The sequence below is a fragment of the Sinocyclocheilus anshuiensis genome, unplaced genomic scaffold, assembly GCF_001515605.1.
Source record: "Sinocyclocheilus anshuiensis isolate Anshui unplaced genomic scaffold, SAMN03320099.WGS_v1.1 scaffold1163, whole genome shotgun sequence".
Classification (NCBI taxonomy): Eukaryota; Metazoa; Chordata; class Actinopteri; order Cypriniformes; family Cyprinidae; genus Sinocyclocheilus; species Sinocyclocheilus anshuiensis.
The window spans coordinates 1218925-1226414 of record NW_015544295.1 but is presented as its reverse complement, the minus strand read 5'-3'; positions in this window follow the sequence as shown (position 1 = coordinate 1226414).

Sequence of the window (7490 nt, the reverse complement as noted above, 5' to 3'; positions counted from 1 at the left end):
TAAAAGTTATTTCCATATTCTAGTGGTTTCAAAGAGCTATTCAAGCCTTTACGTTTTTTTTTTCTGCTGTAAAATAAATTAAAAAGTAATGGAGATCAGTAAGATGTATTTTTAAACACTGAAGTGTTACTAATACAAAGGATTCAGCCTTCTGATTCTCCTTTGAATCAGACTAATTCTAAAATGTGTACATAAACTGATTGAACTTTAACGATATCTGCAATACAGTTGTTGGTTCTGTTCTGTTTACCCTGGGGGGGTTATCACTGCTCTCCCTGCTCTCATCCATGCTAGGCTGCATGGAGGCGCAGGGAGTTCTTGCCCAGAATGGAACCATACCGCCAATCCAAACTGTATGCTAATTGTCAATCATATTTGACGATAGTGGTCCTGACAGAATTACATTTGAGAGCATATTGACATGTTCCATTCAATTTATTCCTTACTTTAGTTTATTCCATCCATTTAGTTCTAAAAAGGTCTTTAAAAAGTCTTAAACTGACCACCATATAACCTGCAGAAACCTTGAAAGGTTTGCATACCAAAAAAACTAAAAACTTAAATCAGCTGTGTAGATACTTTCACATTCTCTTTACTTTGAGCAGAATGAGGAGAGAGGAAGAGAGAACATATCTGAACTGATTTATGCTTTTCATTGACAGTCGGTTCAGCCCTACAGACGAAGAATTGTGTCCTATTTTGAAGCTAAACAATAGGAGTTCTGTCATGCAATTTAATCTAAGCCCAATTCAATTACGGAGGATACAAAGACATAAGCTTCAAGGTTCAGTGATATGATTAGAGAGATTGAGGCAGACATCAGTCGACTGAGTAATTTCTCCCTTCATTACACAAAACATGAGGCCCAGATTCAAGTAACCTATCAAAGCTGCCGTCGTTTAGTCTGATCTTCAATCTTATGAAGCAAAAGATAAAGTAAGGGGACTACAATTATTAATAATTAAGTGTGTCAATATTTTGTGCAATGCAAAGTACTCTATAGCAGTTAAAGGATTAAAAATCCTGCCATTATTTACTTTATTTTTTTTTTTTATTAATTGTCGTGACTGCCTTCATTTGCGGAATAATTTTAGGAATCACAAATTGATTCATTCTGAGGGATCTTTCAAAAAACAAAAAGCTCATTGCCACGTCATCACTGTCATGACCTACATTATTAATCTATTTCAGATTCAGAAATTCTAAATGTAGAACGAGCCTCAAGCCAGACGTTTCTAACTGTAAAGTGATATAGTGTGTTTTTCTCTCCCAGGTATCGTTTCGTCTGTTCAGACAAGAAAAAGAAGTTCAGCCAAAGGGCTAATGCTGTATAACAAGCTGACAAGTCAAGATCATATAGCCCCACCTAATGCATGCGAGTATATTACGACCATCCTGCGGAGGAAATCCGATCCAGTGTGAGCGGGGCAGAGCACAGCCTCAGGGGAACAGGTGTATTATGGGAGAAGACGTGTCTAGAGCAATCAATTGCTCCTTTTTCCCCAAAGTACGGCAATTAAAATGTAGGAAAACTGTTTAAGTTTTTAGTCTGTTTAATGAGACTTAAAATTAAAGGGACCATTGCAAATGACATTTTCTAGACAAGTAGCTCCTTGCTAAAAAATAAATAAAAAATAACATCCAAGATTTTTTTTCACGGGAACAGATTCTGAGAAATTTAGCAATACATCACTTGCTCACCAATGGATGCTCTGCAGTGAATGGGTGCCGTCAGAATGAGAGTCCAAACAGCTGATAAAAACATCACAAGTAATCCACACCACTCCAGTCCAACAGTTCATGTCTTGTGAAACGAAAAGCTGCATGTTTGTTAGAAACAAATCCATCAAGACATTATTTTTTTTTACGTTAAACCATTGCTAAAATAAGAGTCCTCGATGCATAATATTAGTCTCAGAATCAGGAGAGAAATATGCACAGATCAAGCACCGTGAAAAGTGAAAACAGTTCTAAACAAATATTTGGAGGATTTTGATGTGAGAGGACAACAGGGGGATGGACTTTTTCACTTGAGGAAGTGTTATTATGGATTTTAGCCAGAAGTGACTTTGATATAATTGAAATTGTCACAGTGTTTTCTTTCAATCTTTTGTTGATTTCTTTGTCAGATTTCTGTTGGTTCTTTTTCCACTCTTTTTGTTTTTCACTCACCACTATTCTGAAGAAACAGGAAATAACAAACACTACAGGATTTCAGATCGATTGACAGGTTGAGCGCCCTGCTTGGCCTTTCTGTCATTTCTGCACCAGTCATTCAGTTCCACATGGACTCCAGTCAGCAGTACAGCCACACACACACACACACACACACACACACACACACACATGGGTAAAAGTCAAAAAGTCCTGCATCTGCCAGAGTGCCGCAACAAGACTTTCTCATATAGAAATATAGTGGACAACTGACCATTGAAAGCTGTGACATCTTACTAAAGTGTAATCTCCTGTTGTCACAAAAGTTCAACGTGTTAAATGAACCGTCCCATTATGTAATAATCTTTTGTCATGCTTTAAATAAGTACACTTATTTTGAAGTGTTGACTAATATACTAAAGCACATGAAAAGTACTTTTAAAAAGTAAATAATTTGTAAATCTGTAAATAATTTTATCTGTAATGTAAATGATTGTCAGTACATTCAGCAGTACACTTTAACCATATTTTAAAGACAATAGAATTAATTATGAAATGACTTATAAAGACGTAATTAAGTCCTACTTAAGTGGGTCAAAAAATAACTATGTTCAAAAACTGTATTTTATGGAAGCCCATTTCCGCCACTGAATAAAAAAAAATTAAAGTAAAAGAATGTGATTGTGACATTTTATCACTTTTTCTCACAATTGCATGATATAAACACGCAACACTGACTTTTTTTCTCACAGTTGTGAGTTTTACAGTCAGAACTGTGAGATATAAACTTGCAATTGAGAGACAAAGTCAGAATAGTGAGATAAAAAGTCACAATTACCTTTTTCTATTTTAAATTCAATGGCGTAAATGGGCTTAGTGTTTAACATCAATTTTAAACTATAATACATTTTCATTTAATGGCAAATACTATGCAACTATGTGTCCAAAACATACATTCAATTTCCACTTAAGTATATTCTTTTAAAGTATTTCGTTTCTCTAACAAGTATGCTAAAGTGTAAATTTCTTTTTCACAAAGAAACAACTAAAGTAAATCTACCACCACAGACCATAAACACTGTGCAAGTATGAACACTTTCTGTACATTCAGAACTCATGCAGAAACAGTAAATATGGGTGGGTTTGTCCTCATCTGAAGTATTCAGTGGATAAACAAAAAAAAATCTCTCTTTCATGAGGCTTTCATTTAGAGAGCAATCTGGGGCTCTTTGAAGATTAGAGATCCCTAAATACCCTCTTTATCTCCAAACCCCACATTTTCCTTTTCAGAGAGTAAAGATATCAGAGACTGCGATAAAGACCCTGCACTCCACCCAGTAAAGATGCTCTGCTTCAGTCAGAGATGTCAGATTCTCCATTGACAGGTGCTTGGATGGCCTCAATAGAGGAGAGCTGCTTATTTATTTCTGTTGCTTCTGCTCAACACAACACCGTGGCTCATTAATGTTATGAATACAGAAATCACAACTACTGACTGGTTTGAGAGTGTCCTTGGCTTGAGCGGGTGAAACACTGGTGCCCGTTTGCTGAGTCTGACTGAGTGAATGATGGTGTACGAGACACAATGTCAAGAACAGCCTCACATAAATTAAGTCCTGTTTAAATAAGTAGAGCAATGAATCTAATCTAGTAAACAACACTTATAGGACATAAGCAAATATTTGTGTCTTTTCATGAATAGGGTTCGCACTGATGTTCAAATTGATTTATATACCCACGGTTTCAAAAGTTTTGGGTTAATAAGAATATTAAATGTTTTTGATTTATCATGACTGCATTTATTTGATTAACAAAGCACTATTGTGAAATATTATTACAATTTAAAAGAACCATATTCTATTTGGATATATTTTAAAATGTAATTTATTCCTGTGATGTAAAGCTGAATTTTCAGCATCATTACTCCAGTCTTCAGTTTCACATGATCCTTCAGAAATCAGTATAAAATGTTGATTTGAATGGATGCTCAAGAAACATTTTTTATTATTATCAATGTTGAAAATAGTGTAATGTTTTTATGGAAAGGTACAATAGAAAGCTCATATATTTGAAATCTGAAAATGTTTACACAAATTGTAGCATTGACTACAGTTTTTTACCAATGTTATTGCTCAAAAAAACAAACAAACATCTAAACAAATGTATTTAAGTTTTGTGGAAAAGTTATTATAACTACAAAACAATATTTGGTCCCAAACTAGTTAACCTCTTAACCCTCTTAACCACTTCATTAAATTTTAAATTAAAAAATTAAATGTTTATTTAATTCTTGTTTGTGGAATGTTATTTAATCCTTTAAAAAAAGAAACAAAAATAGAAACGCACAAATCAATACCCAAACATGTCCCAAATTTTGTTAAGGGTTACAAAAACATCACATCTCATTTAAAATTAATAGAAAATATCCTTTCACTGACCCTTCATTGAAAAAGAACCAAACAGAAATGTTTGTTTTTACCTTATTCAAGGGAAATGCCATTGCCTCAGTGTTTCAAATGGCTTTATAATTACTGAATAATGTATTTACAAACAGCCGTACCATGAATAAACCAACAAATACACAACTAATGTTCTAATTGCTGCACTAAAACACAAACTATTAGGATACTCTGATTTTCTTGGCTGCTCAGAGTAGTTTGGCCCAACACTGTGCACTTGCCCTCTCAGTGACTCTTAATGCTTGGAAGTACACAGCTTACATTGGATTCCCTTCAACATTCTGTGCTGAAGGCTGAAATTCTGCTGACGTCGTTGAGTTAACACGTACAGGCTCAAGCACAGCTGTCCTGCTTCTGCTGATGGCTCCACTTCCTACCATCTGCCCGATCTGATAATACAATTCACTTTACATCCTCCCCGTCCACCCCCGCTATGAACTCACCCCCTCTCTCTTTCACACACACAAGCACACTGATGCTTTAAGACAGAGGGGTCACTGTCCTGCAGAGTTTAGGTCCAGCCCTAATTAAACTCACCTGAACCAAAGTAATCAAGGTCTCCAGATTGAATTTTCAAGGCAAGTGTGTTGGAGCTGAACTCTGCAGGACACTGGCCCTCCAGGAGCAGGATTGGACACCCCTGCTTTAAAGTGCTATTCTTGTTCTAAGAGAAAGATATTTGTTGTCATGCATGTCGTTCCTCGTTTTGTGGAACACAAAAGAAGTTAAGTAGAATGTTCAGGCTGCTCTTTTCCATACAGTGAAAGTGAATGGCAATCAAAGGCTGTCAGGTTACAAACATGACAAAAAGCACCAATCAAGTGGCGTTTCTCACTGGGTATAGGGGATTTGGTTCAAAAAATGTTTTTGTTATGCTGGTTGAAAGTCTCTTCACATCCTGATAGCAATCACTTAGTTAAGTGGTCTAAGTGTATTTCTATGTATTTATGTAATCTGCGGAAGGCGTAGGACCATAAACTGTTCGTCCAAACATTTCTCTCGGTCCGAGGGCTACGATTCAGTGTTGCCAAGTCCGCAGTTTTCCCGCGGAATTGGGCTACTTTAACACTGTTGCCGCGGGTTTAAGCGACCCCAATAACGTGATATCTAGCTCCTAAAATATCAATTTTACCAGGGGAACCCCACCAAAAACATGTATTTTACCCCACCGGAATGCGATTTTTACCGGGGGATCCCTCTCGAAACGCAATTGGGCTAGCTTTGGGCTAGTTTTGAGTAGCAATTGGGCAGGTTTTGTTGTGAAAACCTGGCAACCCTGCTGTCCTACCTGCCTGTCAACGTATGTATTTGCATACCTGATGTGATGCGTCATCAGCGCGTTCATTACACTATTGCAGACTGAGCAAGAATGGAAGGCATTATTATTTTAATACTATGCGTTTTGTACTGTAATGCTTTCTCACCTGTGAATGAGACATGAGGTAATCTGACAGCAGTGCATTCAAGCCTCCACCAACGCCATCTCTTATCGTGTGGCTGCTTAGCCTCTGGTTGGCCTGTGGTCATGTGTTTTGAAGGAGGCGTGGCTTTGGAGAGTGATTTGCAAGGAGGGTGGGTTCTTATGCTTTCAAAGCTAGCTTGCTATTGCTAGGCTCTTTGAAATCGCCTACCCTACCCTCAAAGCTATCATATGGATTCAGAGGATTTCACATGTAGTGCACACATCATATGAAATACTATTATGATACTATTTTTTGGAGGATCTGCAATGTAATGTAATGTAATAAAATAAAATAGTAAAAATGCTATGGTTAAAACCTGTTAATTGGTTAAAGGGGTCATATGATGTTGCTAAAAAGAACATTTTGTGTATTTGGTGTAATGAAATGTGTTTATGCGGTTTAAGGTTCAAAAAACACATTATTTTCCACATACTGTACATTATTGTTTCTCCTCTATGCCCCGTCTTTCTGAAATGCGTCGATTTTTACAAAGCTCATCAGTCTGAAAAGCGAGGTGTGCAACGAGGCGTTTTAGGAGGCCGTGGACAAGTCTTAACTTTTATAAAGAATATCTCTTTGGGTTTGAGACTTTAGTCTTTGCAACTTTAGGGATCTTATCTATTCACAAACAGCTTGTAACACTCCAAAGAGAAAGGAAAACTTGAAATCGCATCATATGACCCCTTTAATGGTAATTTCCTTTACTGCATACGGTGAGAAATTACAGGACATTTAATGTAATGTTACAGTAAATTGAGTGAAAAACCATGACTTGACATTCCCAGAATTCCCTCTGTGACATTCGTGATTTTATTAATATAATGTTTATACAATTTATAAAAACATTTAGATTGTTCTTAGTTTTTGTTATCATTTATGTATATTAGGGTTGCTGTTATGTTGTTAAATTTATTATTTTTACATTTTATTTTTAAATAAATTTATTTTAGTGTCATCTGTGTTACTACAATGGTATTTTGTATTTACATCAGCTTGTGGAAAAGCTACTTATGATAATATATTTTATAAAATATTACAAAGGTTAGAAAAAAACCTAGATTTTAGTAATTTAACAGGTTAGTATATTGACATTTTATCAGTTGTTTTTTTTTTTTTTTTTTTTACTGTTGAACTATTACAATCTGCAAAACCTAAAATGTTACCATATTTTGTGCTACTACATTTTTTTAATGGTAAACTTCTACCAACCACATCTGCTTTTTAAAAAATGTTTTACTGTAAATTTCACTCTACAGAAAAGAGCAGCATCAACATTGTGTCTAACAAATTTTTCTTCAAAGAAACTTTGAAATGATATGAAGTTGAGTAAACAATGACAGAATTTAAATTTTTAGGCAAACTATTCCTTGGAGTCACCCACTTTCAACTACGAATAAGAATTCCACACAAGCTG